Here is a 21,215-nt window from a genome sequence, read left to right on the forward strand (position 1 = left end):
ATAAAGGGTAAGCTGTCAAAATGTAAGGGAAAAGAATGTAAGTACCGTGATTATTGGTCTAGCAATTGCAGTAAGTAATCGAAACCATAGAACCAACGTATTGGTAAACGGGAATTCAACACAGCTATTCCGTACATGTGTTTACTGGAGTGGTTGAAAAACTGTGTATTCCCTAGAAACACAAATTCAGTCAAGAATGTTCACTGCAGGCTTGTTTCTAATCATGAAAAACAGATCAACTCAAAGGTCCATCAACAGAAGAATGTCTGTACAAGTTGTGCCACTCGTACGGTGGAATACTATTTAGCAGGTAAAATGAATAACCTAGGGCTATATATGTATGATGAGATGGCTCTTACAAACATCATATTGAGCAAAACAACATAAAACAAATGACTGGGTTACGGAACAAAACGCAGAATACGATAACACACAGAAAGTGGTAATATTGGAAAACAAGCTATAGTTCAACTCAGGCATACGTAGTAACATGAACACATGCATATGTAGTAATAGTATGAAAACTTGATGGGATGTTTTAGGAAAGTACTGGGGGTTGGGTGGGTGGTGGTGGGGGAAGAACTGGGATCAGGGAGGGCTTTCCGGGGGCTTTAACTGTATCGCGATATTTATTTCCTACATGAATATCTGAAGTAAGTATGGCAAGAGGTTAGGATTGGCTGGTTCTTGGGCACACAGAGAGGGGCTCGTGAAGTTACTTTCTCTTGTGTGCGTTTGAAATATTTCATTATAAGACAAGGAAAATGATGGTACTGCCAATCAGAGTACAGGAAATCTACGGAGATTGATTCAGGCAACGTTTTTACCCAGGACCTGTTGTGTGCGGGCACTTGCTGGGGGCCAGACCCTCATTCCCTCATTTCCTCATTTAACCGCCCAGCTCACTGAACTGTGACTGTCTCCCCCATCCTCAAGGACACTGTCAGACTGGCCCAAGGCCACAAGGCGAGTCATGGGGGTGAGTGGCGGTGAGGGACCCGGGCTGCTCGCCCGATTCCAGCTCTGCGCCTCGCAGGTTCCTGAATTCACAGGGGCTCCTCTCTTGCTTAAAAAAAAAGAAAGAAATACTCCTGCCCTGTGCTCATTGCTTGCTCGGTCTACCTGTGCACCAGCCTCCTGCGAGGTCTGCAAAGATTTATCGGAGATTCTTTGGTTCGTTCCGTTCCTCAAGGATTCTTTCCGACACTGGGGCCAGGGAGAGTTGGCTGGGTTCCCCCCGCAGGTGCCCACCGTTCCAGAGTCTTTCTCCTCTGTTGGCCTCAGACAGGCTCCCTGGTGGGACACTGGCAGACCCCAGCTGCTGGAGACCCGGGTCCCCCTATCCCCCCTTGCTTGAGCCGGTCCGCTGGGGGCCGGAGAAGGGCGCCCCTGTGGAGGGCTGTGGGCGGCCCTCCACAGGGCTCAGCCCGTGCGTCCAGGGGTGGGCGTTCCGGGGCCCTTGGCGTGGGGCCTTTGGGAAGCCTGGGCTGCGCTCCTGCTGCCTCGCAGACCTGCCTTGTCCCCTCTGGGCGTCTGCGTCCCAAGTGACAAAATGACCTGTTCTCCGAGGGTTCTTCCAACGTCTGTCCAGACTCCCTTACCCGCTGAGTCTCCGTTGGCTGGAGGGGCTCCCCGAGTGGCCCTGCGGGAAGGTGGGGACGTGTGCCGGGGGGCGGGACGGAGAAGCTGGGGGAGGAATCCCTCGGGGAGATCATAGAAGACAGCGACGTTTCCCGAGAGCAGGCGGCGCCCCGAGGCCGGTGCCACGCCCTTCGGGTGAGGAGGTCGGACTTTGGCGAGGGGGGGCGCAGGGGCAGGGCGAGGGGACCGGGCACGCGGAGCGAAAACCCAGGCCGGCGGGCGGGCGCGGGGCTCGGCTCTGGCCCTCGAGCCTCCTCCCCTCGCCCGACGCCGCCCGGTCCGGCCCCGGCGCCGCCCTCGCCGCGACCCTTCCTCAGCGGGCTCCCGGGTCGGCCGAGCCCACCGCCGGACCTTCTCCGCGGTCGGCCGGAAGACCCGGAGAAGCGGACTCCAGGGGGCGGTCGGGGTCAGGGGTCAGTCCCGGGCGCGGGCCGCGCTCCGCGCTCCTCAGATCCGGGCTTTGCCGCGTGCCCCGCGGCCGGCCGAGCCCGGGAGCTGGGGGAGTGAGCGCGCGGGCGGCTGGGCCGGCCCTCCGACGGCGGCGAGCGCACCGGAGCGGGGCCGCGGCGGCGCGAGGACAAAGGGCCGAGGTAGGAGCGGCCGCCCGGCGCGCCGGGGGAACGCCTCGCAGCGCAGCGCGCGGGGAAGCGCGGCCCGGGGAGCGCGCGGGCGGACGTGGGTACTTTTTCGGTCGGGACCCGCCGGGAGGCTACGGAAATGTCGGGGTTCAGCCTCGAGGGCGCGTGGGGGTGTGGGTACCGCTGCCTCGTGTGCGTGCGCGCGTGGGAGTGTGTGTGTGTGTGTGTGAGTGTGAAAGAGAGAGAAAAAGAGGGGCCGGCAGAGTTGGATTTAGATGGACTTAGAGCGCGCGCTGGGCGCTTGGCACATGGTGAGCGCTCCGTAGGTGAGAGCTAATAAAAATGACAATGATGGTAATAATCACTGTTTTGAGGGTGTGCACGCGTGCGTGCGTGTCCATGTCTGTGTGTTTAGAGAAGCTGGAGCCGGTGGTGGCGGCCCCAACTCCCCAGCGCTTGGAACACGGGAGAAAATGGGGCTTCTTTCCAGAACCGCCCTGGGACTGTCTCTGAGGGGCTCCGACCCTTGGGAAGGCTGGTTCGGGGGAGGAGGAGGCTTAGTAGCTGGATCCCAGTTTTGGGTCTTGGGAACAAAGGCTGCTTCCCTGAAGTCCAAGAAGGTGCGTGCGTGTGTGTGTGTGTGTGTGGCCGCCAGGGCGCCAGGCTGGGTGGAGGCGATGATGGCCATTCATGGAGAAGGCTGTTGGGCCATTTTGCTGTCAAGCCTCTTTTGATCCCTGGTCATGAAGACCAGCAAAAAAAAAAAGAGGAACTACTTAATTTGTATAGTGAAGCTTTTCTTTGAGAAAGTTTTATTATAGAGGTAAGTTTTACTCAGGACTTGGAAGATTTTTTTAGTATCTCTTTTAAACAATATGTGCATTTTAACTTGATAAAAACTTTTATTCCTAGCGAGAGCATTTTAATTTCTCCGATTAACACTGCGTGTTAGACATGGGGAAAGGTGGAGATCTGGGACGGTTCTGAGCTTCATCTTACCTAAAGCGCTGTTTTAATGTCACGGGGTTTGCAGCACTTTGTAGGAAAACACTCCTGGAAGTTTTAAAGGCCAATTAGACTCCTACCCTTGTCTTAGAATGTCTTAAATCTCTGGGCAGATTTGAAGAATTCCTTATATGCAATCCATTGCTTCGAGAGTACTGTTTTTGGGTTTGCTCAGGAAAGTTTGTTTCTAGGAAACAAAAATCAAATTAAAAATGTGAAACAATGAAATGAAACACAGGTGAGGAGATGTTTCTACAAGTCTGTTCATACTGAAATCTGGTTCATTTAAAGTTTGCATTGTGATCTGTGACATTTTCCATCCCCACAGCAGTGGATGAGGTGGTCTGCTGTTCATTCCGGAGCAATTTTTCTTTTTTTTAATTTAGGTATAGTTGATGTACAATATTATATAAGTTACAGGTGTACAATGGGTTGATTCATAATTTTTAAAGGTTATACTTCATTTATAGTTATTATAAAATATTGGGTATATTCCCTGAGTTGTACAATATATCCTTGTAGCTTATTTTATACCTAATAGTTTGTATCTCTTAATCCCGTACCCGTATTGTGCCCCTCCCCCCACGACTCTCCCCACTGGTAACCACTAGTTTGTTCTCTATATCTGTGAGTCTGCTTCTTGTTTGTTATGTTCACTAGTTTGTTGTATTTTTTTTAGAGTCCACATATAACTGATATCATACAGTATTTGTCTTTCTCTGTCTGACTTATTTCACTTAGCATAACACCCTCCAAGTCCATCCGTGTTACTGCAAATGGCAAAATTTCATTCTTTTTTATGGGTGAGTAGTACTCCATTTTGTGTGTGTGTGTGTGTGTGTGTGTGTGTGTGTGTGTGTGTGTATACCACATCTTCTTTATCTGTTCATCTGTGGATGGACACTTAGGTTGCTTCCATGTCTTGGCTATTGTAACTAATGCTGCCATGAACATTGGGTGCATGTATCTTTTAGAATTAGTGTTTTCTGGAACAAGTATTCTTTAAAGAATAAGAAGTAAGTTCAGGTTGAAGTTGAAATTCCATCCTAGCCTTTCTTGTTATTGATTAACAAATGGCTTATTTGTGGTTTAAGATGTTTTTAATCAGTGAAAGTAGCCACTTGCACCAATACGTGTAATCTTTTAGTGGGTGGGTAATTTGAAGCTACACTTTAATATCTGTATTTTTGTCTTGTCATTTTTAATAGGAGAGTTTATAATGTAGAGCCTGTCTAAAGGTTTCTATGCTTAGTATAAAGTTGGTTCATTTAGTAAGCAAGTGACTGAACTCCTATGGCATTACAGATGTTCATGCTACTACTACCCTTTTATTTGACATCAGAAAACCCCATTTTAAGAAAATCGTGTCTAGTTTGTGGATTCAACATTTGAATTACTTAGTGATTCCAGGGTGTTCAGAGGCAATCTCAAAGGAGAGCTAATAAAAGATTCATTCATTCAGAATGAAAAGAAGATAGACTATAACTTAGAGAGGCAGACCCCCTGCACCCCGTGCCATGCCCAAGCACAGTGCTAAGAAATGAGCGGGACCAGGACATTTAAACAAAGGCTGTGATATGGACCCTTCATGCATTAAGTGGGTAAAGGGAGCTTGCTTTTAATAATCGACATTTCCCTGTCCAGCATGCTTCAGTGGTTCTGTTCTGTTTCCCCTAGGAAGCCTCTAGGGCTTTTGTGGGAGTAACTGACCATTGGGGCTGGCCGAGGGCAGCTCATGGAGCTCTGATCTGACCATTGCAGAGGGTCCGTAGACCTCTAATCCCTTCAAAGGATTCCAGTTAATCTCTGCAGTTTGTACACTGCTTAATGGGCACGCTTGTCTTTTTGGTTCAGTTTCTGAATATACAGATAAATTATAGTACTTTAAAGCTAATTGCCCTTAAGAACAAAAACAACAGAATGAGGAAGACTGTTGTAGAAGTTATATCTGTGACATAAAATTTAAAAACCCGCAGAAGAGTTAAAAAAAAAAAAGAAGGAAAACTGGAAATCTATGATCCAGATATAATTACTGTTAGTACTTTGGCATGTTTTTTCTGGTCTTAAAATTAAGTTCTATATGCTTCTAAACATTGGCCCAAATTATATATATATAAAATATATGTCATTTTGTATCTTTTAAATATAAAAGTTGTATTATGAATATACTTAATGTTTCGTTGATATTGTTTTTATTTTGAAGGCAAAAAGAAAACTTTTATTTTGGCATTAATCGCATCAATTTGTTTACATTTATGACATGTTACATATATTATTATTCAAACAACTAACAAAGTCATCAATCTGGCTTTTATTTTCAAGTTCCTATTTGTTCAAAAGACACCTGTGACTTGAAGATTCTTTTAAAATGAATATTCTCTTCACCGAAATAAAAAGTTGACATTGAACAAGTATTACATTTTACACCTGTAAGTTTTTAAAGTACTGCAGAACTGTACAGCTGCATACAACATGTCTGTGGTTTGCTGTCTTCCTAGATATGAGCTGTAAAATGACATAAAATTCAAATTATTTACCTTCTCCACACTTAACTTGTGAGTCTGTCAGATAGCAGTCATTGAGTGTCCGGTAATTAGAGGAGAAAGTAAAAGGAGGACATGAAGATGCTCTTCCCCTTAGGAACTCACTTGTTATAAAGCTAACATACGCCCATAAAGTAACAAAACAAAGCAATACTGCGTCGTGTTACCTGGTAACAGAAGAAGATGTTCAGGTAACTATCACTATACGGAATAGATGTATCCTAAGTTAACAGCAACATCTTATTTGTTAAGTCCAATTCCTCAATTAATTAAAATTTTATACTATATCAGCAATCTATTTCCACAATAAATTAATTTTGGTTGAAAGAGGTTAAAATGTAAGTTTCTTCTATTGCATGCTTGAGAGAACAGTTCCCAGTGAAGAATAAATAAGGGGGGAGGGGAATAAATAAGGGAACAATGGCAACAATAAGCCGGTCAATACAGCAGACACTGTTAGAGGATTTTCAAACCTCCTTGCCCAGTAACCCTAAATTTAAAAGCAGCAGCAACTGAACAGGTAAAAGGAAAAACGCAGAGGAGTAGGACTGGGAATTCACATGATGTATGTCTTCTCTGAGCAGCCGTAGCAGCCGCGCATAAAAGCAACCTTGATGTTAGCACAGTGAAGCTCAAGGAGCAACTCCATCCTTGACGCTGCAACAAGATCCCTAGGAACCTGAATAAAATCTTCCACAAATTCCAAAAAACCTCTAGCCCTTTTTACAGCATCAGCGCTCTGTCCGCAGATTTTAAATGTTCCAGTAGCTTCATCCGGCTCAATAGCTGTAACTGCAGGAACCTTTCTAGCTTGCTGTACGTTACTGCCATGTGTTCCCGTGGGCAGGCCCATCCAATGTCCTCTCACAACAAATTCCGCATGAAAAGCTGCTGCAAGTTATTTTGTGCATTCTAAATGCTTAGTGGCCTCTTCATTTCTGGACCTAAGCATCAACTTCGTACGAATACTTCGCAAATGCATGTCACTCAGAATGTTTACCCTTTTCACGGTTGCTTCGCTGGCAGACAGTATCATTAGCTGTGTGGTTTCCGGATGGTAAAAAATTCGGCCTGCTCCTACTGCTTTCCTAAAAGCTTCATGTGCGTTTTCACTAGCACACGTCCCTCTCAAATCCTCAGGAACATCCACTGTGCATTTAAAGAAGGTATTTTTTTGACAGTTTTATTTTAATTGACAGACCGAAGTCATTCAAATGGGACCATTTCGTTGTAAGTGGCATCGCAAGCAGCATGTTCAATGACATAAAATTGTCCTTTCATCATTCGAAGTTTAGCCAACCGCCATCCGCATGGTTCTTGATCATTTGCTCTTGAATACACCTGTACTTCATCGCCTTCACTAATTTATTTATTTATTATTTTTTTTTTGCTGTACGCGGGCCTCTCACTGTTGTGGCCTCTCCCGTTGCGGAGCACAGGCTCCGGACGCGCAGACTCAGCGGCCATGGCTCACGGGCCCAGCCACTCCGCGGCATGTGGGATCCTCCCGGACCGGGGCACGAACCCGTGTCCCCTGCATCGGCAGGCGGACTCTCAACCACTGCGCCACCAGGGAAGCCTCAATAATTTCTTTTTTTTTTATATCAGGTGGTTGTGGTAATCCAACTTCATTAAATGGAACCTGGCGTTCCGGTTGCCAGTTGTTCTCAAGAACAACTGTGAGGGCTTCCCTGGTGGCGCAGTGGTTGAGAATCTGCCTGCTAATGCAGAGGACACGGGTTCGAGTCCTGGTCTGGGAGGATCCCACATGCCGCGGGGCAACTAGGTCCGTGAGCCACAACTACTGAGCCTGCGCATCTGGAGCCTGTGCTCTGCAACAAGAGAGACCGCAATAGTGAGGGGCCCGCGCACTGCGATGAAGAGTGGCCCCCGCTCGCCGCAACTAGAGAAAGCCCTCGCACAGAAACGAAGACAGCAAAAAATAAATTAATTAATAAACTCCTACCCCCAACATCTTAAAAACAAACAAACAACTGTGAGGGAATCTTCATGAACATCTTTGATAAATCCCTTGTCGAAAGCCCCGTTGGAGCCGAGAATCTCCACCGTCACCTCTGCCGTGTTGGAACCGCAAAGCGATATTGTCATTTTAAATTAAAATTTTGTGTTCTCTTGTGTGCATAAATTATAATTTAACTATTACCCTAGCAGACTCTTGGCCTTTTCCTTTTATTTGTGCTTTTGATGTTCTTTCCACTTTGATAAAACATCACTGATTGATGGTAATACACATTTCTGAAACTTGACCACCCTTAGAAAACGGCACAAAAAGTTTTACTTCAAGGATATACAGTGGGAAAAGATGCAGCCTTGCCTTAGCCCTCTCAGTCTCTTAGCCCCTTCTTCATTATCTTTTATGCCATTTATTTGTCTCTGTAACACAATAATTTGCATTTTCTTTACACACCAAATTATGGGCTTCTTGAGGACAGCGATTTGTGCCTTAATTTTGTTTGACTCCCTCTAGTGGCCAGCCAAGACTTGGCATGTCACAGATGTTCAAAATATTCCTTTGGTGGCGGGGTGGGGGGTGGGGTATATTTCAGGGGCTGTGTGGGAACCCAGGTCCTCTCAGAGATGTGCAATGACAAATCTTGATCCAACTGACTCCCATTACCCTTTCATAGTGGAAAACTTGAAACGTCTACAAAAGTGGAAAGATCATATACTGAGCTTCTGTGTGATCTCATCCAGTTCCACAACTGTGAACACTTTATCAATTTTGCCTCTTCTTCCTCCTCCCTCCCCACACTGCAACCCTCCTGGATTACCCTGAAGTAAATCCAAGACATTACAGCATTTCATACCCTTGGATTTTTTTTTTTTTTTTTTTTTTTTTTTTTTTTTTTTTTTTTTTTTTATGCGTTACGCGGGCCTCTCACTGTTGTGGCCTCTCCCGTTGCGGAGGACAGGCTCCGGACGCGCAGGCTCAGCGGCCATGGCTCACGGGCCCAGCCGCTCCGCGGCATGTGGGATCTTCCCAGACTGGGGCACGAACCCGTGTCCCCTGCATCGGCAGGCGGACTCTCAACCACTGCGCCACCAGGGAAGCCCCCCTTGGATTTTTGATGATGAGTTTACCTCTGAATCCACCGAAAAGGGCGTGTTTTCAGGAAGGTGGGCTTGCTGGGAAGCTGTGTAACAGACATGCCAGTGACCTGCCTACCTTGTTCTGCTTTGACCTTGAGCAGGTTGGCTCTCTGGCTCACCTGTCTGTCACCTGAGGAGCTTGGCCTAGGTAATGCATGAGCTTCCTTCCAACTTTTACTTTGTTCAAGCTCAGGTCTGCCTTTTAGTCTAGTGTGGTAGTTCTCAAATTGTAGTTGCTGGACCAGCAGCTTTGGCATCACCAGGGAACTTGCACAAAATGCAGATTCTCAGGCCCCATACCCAGCCCTACTCAGAAGCTCTGGGAAGGGGGAGATTTGCCAATAATTTGTGGTTTAATAAGCCCTCCAGGTGATTCTGATGAACAGTCAAGCTTGAGAACCACTAATCTGTGAAAGTAGACAAGAGGTCTATAAGCTCTTTTAAAAAAAAAAACGAACAGGGGACTTCCCTGGTGGTCCAGTGGTAAAGAATCCGCCTTACAATTCAGGGGACAACGGTTCGATCCCTGGTCAGGGAACTAAGATCCTATGTGTGGCAGGGCAACTAAGCCCACATGCCACAAGTACTGAGCTCACGCGCTGCAAACTGTAGAGCCCGTGCGCTCTGGAGCCTGCGCGCCACAACTAGAGAGAGAAAACCCACACGCCACAGCTAGAGAGAAGCCCTCACGCTGCAATGAAGATCCCGCGTGCCGCAAATAAGACCCGACACAGCCAAAAAATAAATAAATTAAAAAAAAGGAAACCCTACTGGAAATTTTGCATTTACCCATCATCGAGTTCGATAAGTCAGTACAATGTCAGGTTCTTCCCTTTGTGCAGAATGAGACCAAAGGTGGAGTGACTGTGAGATCTTTTGTTGATCAGGAACTCTGATTGATAGTTACAGTTCTTGACTCAAAAAGATTTGGGAAAGAAATGATTAGATAAAATGTTTCTGAACTGAAGTGTATGTAGGCAATTTTCATTAAAAACAAAAAAAAAGAAAAGGTCGAGAACCACTTCATGGGACACACCACATCTGTCATTACATATTTATTTGTTTGATGTCTTATCTCCCCCGTGGCACATGGTAAGTGCTGTGAAGGGTCAAGTCTGCTTTGCTCACCGTCCTGCCCCGGCACCCAGGACAATGGCTGGTCAATAGTATGTGTTTAGTAAATATTTGAGGAATGAATGAGCTTTGTTCTTTAGGGAACTTACAGAACTCTGGACAGAGCCAAGCCTAATACTGGTAGAAACAATTAGAGAACAATTAAGGGTTCTATTTTGAGGTCTTGACTACAGTGTAGGAGAATTTGAGCCAAAAGTTCAGTTAGTTTTATATTTGTCACATAAAAGTATCTATTATGTGCTTAGCAATATCTTGGCCTCTGGGGAGAAGTATGGAAGGCAATACAAGAAAAGAGTAAAGCAAGGAGCTCGTGCTAATACGACTATTTCATTAGTTGGTAACTCCCTTGCATTCCAGTGCTTTCAGGCATAAGAGTTAGCCAAATAATAATAATTATTAGAGCCACCGCAATCCTTGGGCATCTACCATGTAAAAAGTATTTTATGAGAATCGCCTAAATATCTGTTCCCTGACATGAGCTTATTGGTAAATTTTGTATTTTAACAAAATAAAAACTCATTGATACCTTCATTTGTAAAAAATAAAAACGAGGTTAGAAAGCTGTTTCCAAAATTTAAAAATCTGCAGACATCATGGTCTGTAAAGGTAACATGAGTTTTAGCATCATTTATTTAATACATACCTATTTATTGAGTATGTACCATGTGCCAAGTACTTGTCTAAGTGCTGGAGATACAGCAGTGAACAAATCAGGCAATTCCTGCCCTCCTGGAACTTACATTCTAGCAGTAAGATTGACAGTGAACCTCTGTGCTGTAAGTGATTTTCATTTTCATAGAAGATGTGGTAAAGATTCTATTATCTAAGATCACAATCTGGCCATATATAAGCTGTAATGTGTTACAATCCGTGGAGACCAAGCAGACAGGTGTGGGCATTCCTGCTAACCCCTCTGAGCTGTGAGATGCCCACTCTTTCCTCATGATACCTTTCCTACCCTACGTGGCACATGCATTGGGGGTGGGGAGTGCCAGGGTCGATCCATTACCAAGGCTTAAAGTATTTATGATTTTTAAAGTAAGATGCATAATAAGAAAGATCCAATATTGCCTTCTTGCACTGCCCTGTATTAGCTCGGGCTGTCATAACGAAATACCATAGACCAAGCAGCTTAAGCAGCAGAAATTTATTTCTCACAATTCTGGAGGCTAGAAATTCAAGATCAAGTTTCTGGTTGATTTGGTTTCTGGTGAAAAGCTCTCTTCCTGGCTTGCAGGTGGCCACATTCTTGCTGTGTCCTCACATGGCCATTCCTCACCTCCTCCTACAGGAGTGTGGAGAGAGGGAGAGGGAGGGAGAGAGAGAGAGAGAGAGAGAGAGAGAGAGAAAGAGACGGAGCCCTCTACTGTCTCTTCTAATAAGGACATTAACTCTGTTGATCAGGGCCCCACCCTTATGACCTCACTTACAACACACTGGGAGTTAGGGCTTCAACATACGAATTTTGGGGGGACACAAGTCTTCAGTCTATGGCACACTCCAAAGATTGCCCCCTTAGGTGAGCATTCTCAGTTTTGGAGCCTGCAGTTTTAGGGTTGGTTTGCAAGAGCACACAGGGGCTCCCAGCACTGGTTTGGGGGGTTTAGAGGAGGAACGAGACTCTTCTTCTGAAGTGTGTGAGGCTGGAGCACACATAGGTGACACCGTTATTGTCGGTAATCTTTTTTGTACCTGGCAGGGAGACTGAGTGTGTATACCCCTGTGCAGCCCCAGGGCAACACATGACAGGGTACTTACCTGTAGGTGTTTGTGGGTTGTTGGTAGACAGTTCTGGACTGGAAACAGCACACAAAAATTGTTAAGTCCTTCAGAGGGCAAGTTCTTCTGGATTTGAGCCATCAGATGAATTCCTTGCCATGCTAATAAGATCTACCACCATTATTCACACATTTCTTAAATGTCCTGGTTTATTTTGATGTTGAAGGCACACGTATAGACCACCCTTTACAAAGGATTCTGTTTGGCCCTCTCTGCTTCTGGCTTGACAAACGATTCTGTTCATTTCCTGTGCCCCTGCTTCCTGCTGACATTCTTGTCTTCTGTTAGACTTGAATGTGACTAATTTAGGAGTAATATATCACGAGACCCATCTGGACCTTGGATTTACTAGGGCTTCCTTGCTCTTTGGAATCCATCATTCCCATGTTTTAGATTGAGAAGCTGTCACAGAACTGGTCAATCGCGAAAGTGGGACCTGATCCTCAAACTCTATCTCCTAGGTAGTGAGGGATGATCTGTGTGCACTTCTGTGCCTTTCTCTTCACCCACATTCACTCTGAAGGTGATTCTTCAGGTGGCCATCCTATTGCATTACTTTTTCAGTTTTGCCACCCAAGGGTGAGCCTGTGAGTCAGGGGTTAGAAATAAGAAAATGGAAGCCCAAAGAGGAAACCTGGGAACAGATTTGAGTAGCTAATTCTGGCGCATCTAGTAAGATTTAAAAATTAAATACCATTTAACTACTCGAAGGAAATAACAGGGTCCTGCAAAGTTAGTTACCTTCATTATGGGCTCCACTGAGTTTGGTTGTATTTTCACATTGTAAGAGTTTCACAAAGTTTTCATTTTGGTGGTGTAAATTTTTTCAGTTGTGATAGGAATATAACTTTGCAGTTATTTAGTTAGATACATGGAAGTAAAACCCAGTTCCTCCTCTCTTATGATTTTAAGTGGAGTAAAGGCAATGGGAACTAACATTTCATGGCTATTCTGGCCAGGTTCTGAGTTGGACTGATAGCACCTATGAGGTGTAGGTATTATCATTTCCATTTTATATGTGGGAAGACCAAAGTCCAGAGAAGTTCAGGAACTTGATCCAGGTCATGTAGAGGTGAGTTGCTGATTCAAATTCTACCAGGATTTGAATGCACATCTGTCTGGCCACAAAGCTATACAATTGTGAAGCCAAATCTTAGCCCCACGCAAAAAGTCTCTGTCCCTTCTGTCACCTGTCCAAACTGTCATCTGTTTCGAGTTAATTTCTACTGGTACTTTTCATTTGTCTGTCATTCAGTCTCCCTTCTCTTAGCCCTGGCCCCAGGGCTGGTCAGAGTAACAGCCATATCTCAGGATAAACATTCTGCCTTTATCCTTTCTATCATCTTCCCTGTTTCTTTCTGAGAACCTGCATTTTTTCACAGGCTTTTATGGGGTGTTAGCCTAAAAGAAAATCTTCATTTGGCCCTCTCTTTTGCTAAGATATTTGTTGGTTTCGTCTAGAGAATTAGGCATTATGATTTCTGTAGCTCTAAGGTACCTTTGCCTGACTGTATCCAGGATGCTGGCTTGATTTTACTTTCATCGTCTAATTCCAATCTTTCTTCTGTTCATTCATGGCTGTTCACAGCATCTCTTAGACGCGAGTAGAGGAGAGAGATTCTTGGTTGAACAGAAAACCAGAACCACTATGAGCTCACATCTCTGAAGTGTAAATTGTCTTCTCGAAATGTTAGATTGAGAGCAAATTCAGTCAGTGCGCTGGATCAGTAAATCCATATTAAATGCTCACTGTGTCATTGTACATCGTATTGCATTAGGCGTGGCAAGGGACACCCAGGGGCAGTGCGGACCTTGCCTTCAAGGGGCAGTTTGTAAACTATAGACATATGAAGTATTGCTGCTATCCTTACTCATGGCTACAGACATGATACAAGTTTAGAAAAAGTAGTATTTGGGCTGGTGTGTTTGTGGACAGAGAGGAAGTGAATCTGACAGCAGGTGAGAGGAGAAAGGAGCAGGTAGACTTTGACCTAAGCTCGGTTACCTTACATGGGCCATATCACTAATCCTTACTCAGTGAGGTGGAGGGTTGGACCCATTGTAGACTTGAGGACATGAAGGTGTGGAAAAGCCAATGGACTTGCTCAAGGTTACATGAGGAACAAGTGGTGGAAAACCCATTTTTATCTGACTCCAAAGTGGGAGTGAGGCCTGGATAGGTCCAGGCTGATGAGATGGGCTTGTGTGTGTGTGTGGGGTGTGGTCTGAGGGCACCCCAACACCAAGCCACTTGCCTGACTTCCTCATCACACAGACTGCCAAGACTTTAGCGTTGTAAGATACCTTCGGGATTCTTGGGTCCCACCCAGACCTTATGAATTAGAACCTTTGATGAATCTGTATTTCAGAAGCCCTCCAAGGGAGTCTTATACATGCTGAAGGGTAAGAATCTCTGCTCTGTGAAGCTGCTCTATCACTGCCCTGGCAAGAGGTCATTGGAAGGGCTCTTTGGTCTAGAAAGCTGGAGTCCATCCTGGCACAGCTTCCTTAGTCAGACTTGCCTTTAGATGATGATCCTGCATCTGTTTACATGGCGGTGACCTGAGTGGTTAAGCTAATGAGAGTGTACTTAAGAGCTGGTATCTGGAGTCATGCAGACCCACGGTCACATGTGAACTCGGCTACACTTGGGCAAATGACCTAATCTTCTCTAGGTCTGTTTCTTCATCTATAAAATGGGGTCAGTGATAATAAACACCTTGTAGAGCAGTGGCAAGAATTCAGCCTGTTACATGTCAGGTGTTAGAACATTGCCTTCTCCATAGAAAGAGCCCAAACGCCTTCCCCTCCCCCTCCTTCTCCTGCTACTATCACTACTCCTCCCCTTCTTCCACCACTTCTTCCTCTTCCTCGTCATCGTGATGGTGATGATGATATTATCACCCACGTCCCGTCTCTGGGTCTTAACGCAGTGGTGCCCACTTCCCACTGCTGTCCACACCTCTTGCTCAGTTCCTACGGTGATGATGCCGGGTCATCCTGTGACCTCTAGGCTCCCCCCACGTGACACGGATCCACTTGCATGGGGAACGGGGCCTGTACCATCGTCTGCTTATCTCACTTATTTTTCTTTAGCTCTGCTGCCTGTGAGTGGTGTTTTTTGAGCGTCGTAACTGGGAAGCAGTTGGTAGTTTTGCACAACTGGCTGCTGTGGTTTGTGAAGCTGCTACGTCGTGCCAGCATTTTACGTGGTCCCTGAGCCTTAGCACAGCCTCAGGTTGTAGAGTCTGTGATACACTTCCTACAGCTGTGTGAACTGACGCCCAGAGGTTTACCTGCTGGGAAGAACCATAGGAGATTGCTATTTTTGTAGATCGAAATAGTATAATGGCCATTTCGAATGGTTTAACCTAATGCTTTCATCATACCGCATAAATGTTTTTCACACACTTAAAAAAATGGTCCTGGGAGTTCCCTGGCGGTCCAGTGCTTAGGACTTGGCGCTTTCACTGCCGAGGGCCCGGGTTCAATTCCTGATGGGGAACTAAGATCCTACAAGCCATGCGGCTCGGCCAAAAAAGGATATTTTCTTATTTCTTCTAACCAGAATATTACCTGAAAGGACACATTAAAAAAATTGTGGCCATGCACTTTTCCAAGCATTTCAGTCCTCACAACAGCCTTATGAGGTGGGTGCTGTTATCGGAACCCTCATTTTACGGACGTGGAACCGAGGCACAGAGACGTTAAGGAGCTTGTCCAAGGCCACACACCAAGAGGTGGCAGAGACACAACGTGGACACAAGCGGTCTGGGCCTGGAGCCTGGGCTCTAAGCCTCCTGAATCTTGGGGTAAGGGGCTTTTTCTCGAGTAAGCGGCATTTTTGCTGCTGTGGACTTTGGACAAGTGGGAGCAGGAAGGGCACGGGCCTCCGTGAGCACCTCCGTGAACCTGTGTTATGCTCTGTGTACCCTCTCATCTAACTTTAGCAGGAGACTTGTGATGTTTTCCTCACCTCCCAGCTTACAGGTGAGGAAAACCAGCTGGATTTCAAGCCTCCTGGTGTCTGACTGCAGAGCTCTGTCTGTCCTTATGCTGGGTGCTGCTTCCCTCTCCTTTCACTCCTCCTGTGGTGGAATTACCGCTGCGACCGTTGTCAGGAATCCGGTTTCTCAACCTCCTGCTCTTTGCTCTGTCGAGACCCAGCCCTGGCCACTGCACTGCTCTTAACTCTCAGACTGGGATTCGGGTCGCCAATGGGGTCTTCTTTAAATGATTGGATCATCATGGTAGGGCACAAAAGTGCCTTGTTGGGATTTTATACGGATTTGGGTTCATTTACACGGGTGAAAATGAATAGAATCAGACGGGGCCCTTGGACGTGCCCTTCTAATCCCCATTAACATTGGATAAAGCCTGCAAATTCCCAGAGAGATTTCTCACGTGGAGACAATGGTAAGAAGCAGCAGTGCGTCTTCTCCAGCCTGTGGCCACACTCGAATATCTTACTAACAAAGCAGGCGGTCTGGACAAGAGCTTTTTCTCCTGCTCAGGTGGCAGTGTTACGGCAACTTGCTAGCAAGACTATCTTTTGAAAAATGCTGAGTGATATTATTTACTTTTAATTAACATTTTAATTTTGAGGTATTTATAGATTCACATGCAGTTGTAAGAAATAATACAGAGCCTTCTACTCAGTTTCTCCCAAGGGTAACATCTTGAAACTCCATAGTATGATATCACAACACTGATACAGTCAAGATACAGAATTCTTCCATCACCACAACCAGCCCTCATGCTGCCTTTTCAGAGACATGGCTGCTTCCCTTTCACTCCTGCCATCCCCTATCCCTGCCCCCTGGCAATCACTGCTCTGTCCTCTAGTTCTATAATTTTGTTGATTCAAGGATGTTATATAAAGAGAATTATATAGAATGTGATCTCCTGAGATTGTCCCTCCCCACACCCCGCCCCAGCATAATTCCCTGGAGATTCATCTAAGTTCTTTTGAGTATTAATAATTTATTTCTTTTAAATTGGTGCAATCACTATGGAAAACAGTATGGAGGGTCCACAGAAAAGCTAAAAATAGAGCTGCCGTGTGAGCCAGCAATCCCACTTCTGGGCATATACCTGGACAAAGCTACAATTCAAAAAGATACATGCACCTCTATGTTCACAGCAGCACTATTCACATTAGCCAAAACATGGGAACAACCTAAATGCCCGTCAGCAGATGAATGGATAAAGAAGATGTGGTACTTATATACAATGGAATACTACTCAGCCATAAAAAAGCATGAAACAATGCCATTTGCATAAACATGCACGGATGGACCTCGAGATTATCATGCTAAGTGAAGTAAGTCAGAAAGAGAAAGACAAATACCATGTGATATCACTTCTATGTGGAATCTAAAATATGACACAAATGAATCTATCTATGAAACAGATTCACAGACATAGAGAACAGACTTGTGATTGCCAAGGGGAAGGGGGGTGGGGGAGGGATGGACTGGGAGTTTGGGGTTAGTTGATGCAAATTATTATATATAGAATGGATAAACAACAAGGTGTCCTACTATATAACACAGGGAACTATATTCAATATCCTGTGATAAACCATAATGGAAGAGAATATGGAAAAGAATGTATATATGTATAACTAAATCACTTTGCTGTACAGCAGAAATTAACATTGTAAATTAACCATTCTTGAATAAAATAAATTCAAAAAAATAACATTCCTTTTTATTGTTGAGCTGTATTCCAAGCTGTGGCTCTGCCACAGTGTAACCATTAACCTGTTGAAGAATATCAAAATTGTTTCTGGTTTTTGACTATTATGGATAAAGCTGGTGTTGACATTTGTGTACAGGGTTTTGTGTAAACATAAGTTTTAATTCCTATAGTATAAATATCCAGGAGTGCAATGGCTGGGTCTTACGGTAGCTGAATGTCTAATTTTATAAGAACCTGCAAAACAGTTTTCCAGAGTATCTGTACCATTTTACACTCCTACCAGCAATGCATGAAGATCCAGTTTCTCTGCATTCTTGACAACATTTGGTATTGTCACTATTTTCTCTTTTAGACATTCTGATGGATGTATAGTGATATCTTATGGTGGGTTTAATTTGTATTTTCCTGTTGGGCTAATGAAGCTGAACATCTTTTCATGACTTACGTGCTTTCTGTTTATCCTCTTTGGCAAAATGTCTCTTTTATGTCTCTTGCCCATTTTCTAATTGGATTTTTTTTAACTGTTGAGTTTAAGAGTTAAAAAAGTATTACAGGTGCTAGTCTTTTGTTGGATATGTGGTCGCAAATATCTTCTTCCATTCTGTAGTTTGTCTTTTCTTTTCTTAGCAGGGTCTTTTGCAGAGCAAAACTTTTAAATTTTGTTGAAATCCAGTGTGTCAACTTATCAATTTAAGGATTGTGCTTTTGGTGTCAAATCTAAAAACTTTTTGCCTAGCCCTAGATCATGAAGATTTTTGACTGTACTTGGTTGTTTTTTTTTTTTTTTTCCTAGAAGTTTTATAGTTTTGTTTTACATGTAAGTCTGTGATCCACTTTGAGTTGATTTTTGTATAAGGTGCAAAGGTTTAGGTTAAGATTCATTTCTTTGCCTACGGGTATCCAATTGTTCCAGCACCGTTTGTTGAAAAAGCTCTTTCTCCTCCATCGAGTTGCATTTGCATTGATTTCTTCTAAGATTTTAAGAACTGATGCTTTTTCTTATCAAGGCAGATATACTGGGCCACATAAGCGCCTACGGTTTGTACAATAAATTTGAATTGCTCGTGTAGCTAATTATAGTCAGGCCATCCACAGGGACAGTTCAGCTGAGGGACCCTGGGGGTCAGGACTTGATGGCAGCTGTGGGGGAGTGAGAGTCAGGGCCCTGGGGACTCTGGATGGGAGGCTGAGCTTCTCTGGAGTTTTGCTGCTGCTGGGCAGCTGGGCCGCTTCCTCTTCCAGGCAGGGGTGGTGACACCGGGTGTGCTGGATCGGCCTGGGGCACGCTGACCTGCTGGTGGACTTGACCTTGTGGAAGGCATGGGCATGACCGGGTTAGGTTCCCACTTCGTCTCACCCGTCATCTGCAGCCCTGCCTGGTCCCTGGTGATCTCAGCTGTCAGCTCCTGTGAGATTTCCCCAACCCCGACCCCCAGTGCAGCCTCCAGCAGCTGGTGTTTCAAAACTTGTATCTAGAACACGCAGGACTCCAGTGCCATCTTGGGAGTGTGGGTTTGCACTGAAAAATTTGTGATTATTTTTACATGTTTTCTATTACACACAGGTGTTCACTAGAGAAAAAACTAGATAGCACAGTTCAGCAAAACTTATCTGTAATCCCCATACCCTGAGATAATCCCTGTGAACACAAAATTATTAATTTTGAAAGGAAGATTTTTTTTTTTTCTCATTTCTTTCACCAGCTGGACCATCAAGACACAAAGCTGGTTTGGAAAAAAAAGAAAAGAAAGAAAGAAATTGTTCTCTCATTGGCTGCATCTGGAGAGGGGTTTTGGCACTGCGGAGCGTGCCGCAGATGAGGCCTGTGTGTGTGAGGGCACAGGTCAGCGCTGGCAAATACAACTGCACCCAAAGGTGGGGTACCAAGGCCAGTGGGACCAGTGCTGCCAGAATGATCTTTTGTTTCCGCTGCTCAGCTGTCCAGGATCATGGCTGCGGACATCAAAGACATGTCTAAACACTGTTATCTGGCCCTATCCTTTGCCCTGACTGTGGAAGGGGTCTCCCCACAGGGAGCCCTGGAGAGCAGAGCCCCTGCCTTCCGTCCCACTATTAATTCCACGTAAGAGCGGATCAGTAGTATTTGCATTAGCCATGTACCTCCGTCTCTCTGTTTTGTTCTGAGAAGAAATTTGTTGACTTACCTAATTAAAAGATTAAAAAGCATTTTCTTTACATTTCTTTACGTTATGTGTGTTAATTGCAGAAAAGTTATAAAACACAGAAAAATACAAAACCCCAAACTATAATTCCTCCACCTAGAAATAACCATTGTTTGCCTTTTAGGAAGTTCTTCTTGTCTTTTTCATGTTCACATACAATAGAAATTTTACAAAAAAATGCTATCCTCCTGTACGTACAGTTTCCCTGTAGGTGTGCTAGGACTCGTCAACCATGTCATTGCTGTAAACATTCCACGGCACAAATTTTGATATCTGCAGAGTTCTATCATATATCATTTTTACATAATTTCTTTACATTTTAGAATTGTGGCTTAAAAATATTAAGATGGTATTGTTACCTTTTCTGCTTAGCAAACAATTCTTATTGTAGCAACTAAAACATTGTGTATAAAATTACCTGCTTTTGTCTATTGTAGGAACTTTGTAAAGGTATGTTCAAGTAATAGATTGTTACTTTGCTAGTTCAGATGGTTCTGGCCGCTTGGAATAAGGGAACCACTGAGACTGACTCAGTTTTGCTGAACAAATAGTGGATGCTTGACATCTTTACAGCAGGGAATGGGTCCTGGTCAGACTTCTGAACACATGGGCACCTCTGTGGGGGAAAGGCTCACAAGGCGAACAGCAGATCGGTCCCCGGTGCATTTTCCTAGGCCAACTTTTGGCTAAGAAACATTAAGAGAGAAAGTGTAGAGAGTCCTGGCAAAGTACTTTGATTTCGGTGTTAGCCTGCGATGTAAATGTAACAGATCATGAGATACCATTTTACTCCACATTTTCATCTATGATGTGACTTGGCCGTGATGCCGGGCTCAGGTTTTTGGTCCCATCTTAGAGTCCTCGGTCAAGCGCTGTGCCAGGCTCTTTGTCCCGACCACACTGCATGTCATCGCCTGTTCACCTGCACCTTCCCTGCATGGATTACCCAGATTTTGAAGGCAGGAAATCAGGCTCCATCTCTCGGGTACCCATGGGACCCCAGCTGAGTGCTGCAGCCTCCTGGCCAATGACATGTTCAACCCCTTTAATTCAGTGTGTGCCCTAAGACTTTGCAGTTATTCACATAGGTCCCAAGCTCTTTTGAGTATATTGCCGCGGTGGTGGCGGGAGCTGAGAGGCAAAAGGATGTGACTGAGAGGACGGCGTCTTGTTTCCACTATGGGATTCTTTCCATGATGGGATGTGAAGAATTTTAGACAGGTTTCCTGAATTACTGTAACCCAGTTCATTACTAAGGGAAGGTGCTTTTAGATACTATTTTATATTATGCTTTTACCAAAGGAAAAGATAATTTTGAGATCCTTCTTGTTAGGTTTGCTTTATTTTGTTTTCAGGAATCACAGTTTTTTTTTTTTTTTGGCCATGCTGTGTGGCCTGTGGGATCTTAGGTCCCCGAGCAGGGGTCAAACCCGGGCCCTCGGCAGTGAGAGTGCAGAGTTCTAACCCTTGGACTGCCAGGGAATTCCCAAGAATCATATTCTTAGGGTTCCCTTTGTATTTATGTTTGGGCGGAACTG

At 44.9% G+C, this 21,215-nt stretch overlaps 1 protein-coding gene and 1 pseudogene across 1 annotated transcript in view; one reads left to right on the top strand and one right to left on the bottom strand.

The window, feature by feature from the left end:
* Positions 1-2,127: 2,127 nt before the first annotated feature.
* GREB1 (growth regulating estrogen receptor binding 1) overlaps positions 2,128-21,215 on the top strand; it is a 132,671-nt gene continuing 113,583 nt past the window's right edge. Inside the window, 1 exon segment of the mRNA XM_032653546.1 lies at positions 2,128-2,231. The gene's annotated coding sequence lies outside the window, so the exon portion shown is untranslated.
* Positions 6,274-7,876, bottom strand: LOC116764609 (annotated as a pseudogene).

Source organism: Phocoena sinus, chromosome 13 (genome assembly GCF_008692025.1).
Source record: "Phocoena sinus isolate mPhoSin1 chromosome 13, mPhoSin1.pri, whole genome shotgun sequence".
Classification (NCBI taxonomy): domain Eukaryota; kingdom Metazoa; phylum Chordata; class Mammalia; order Artiodactyla; family Phocoenidae; genus Phocoena; species Phocoena sinus.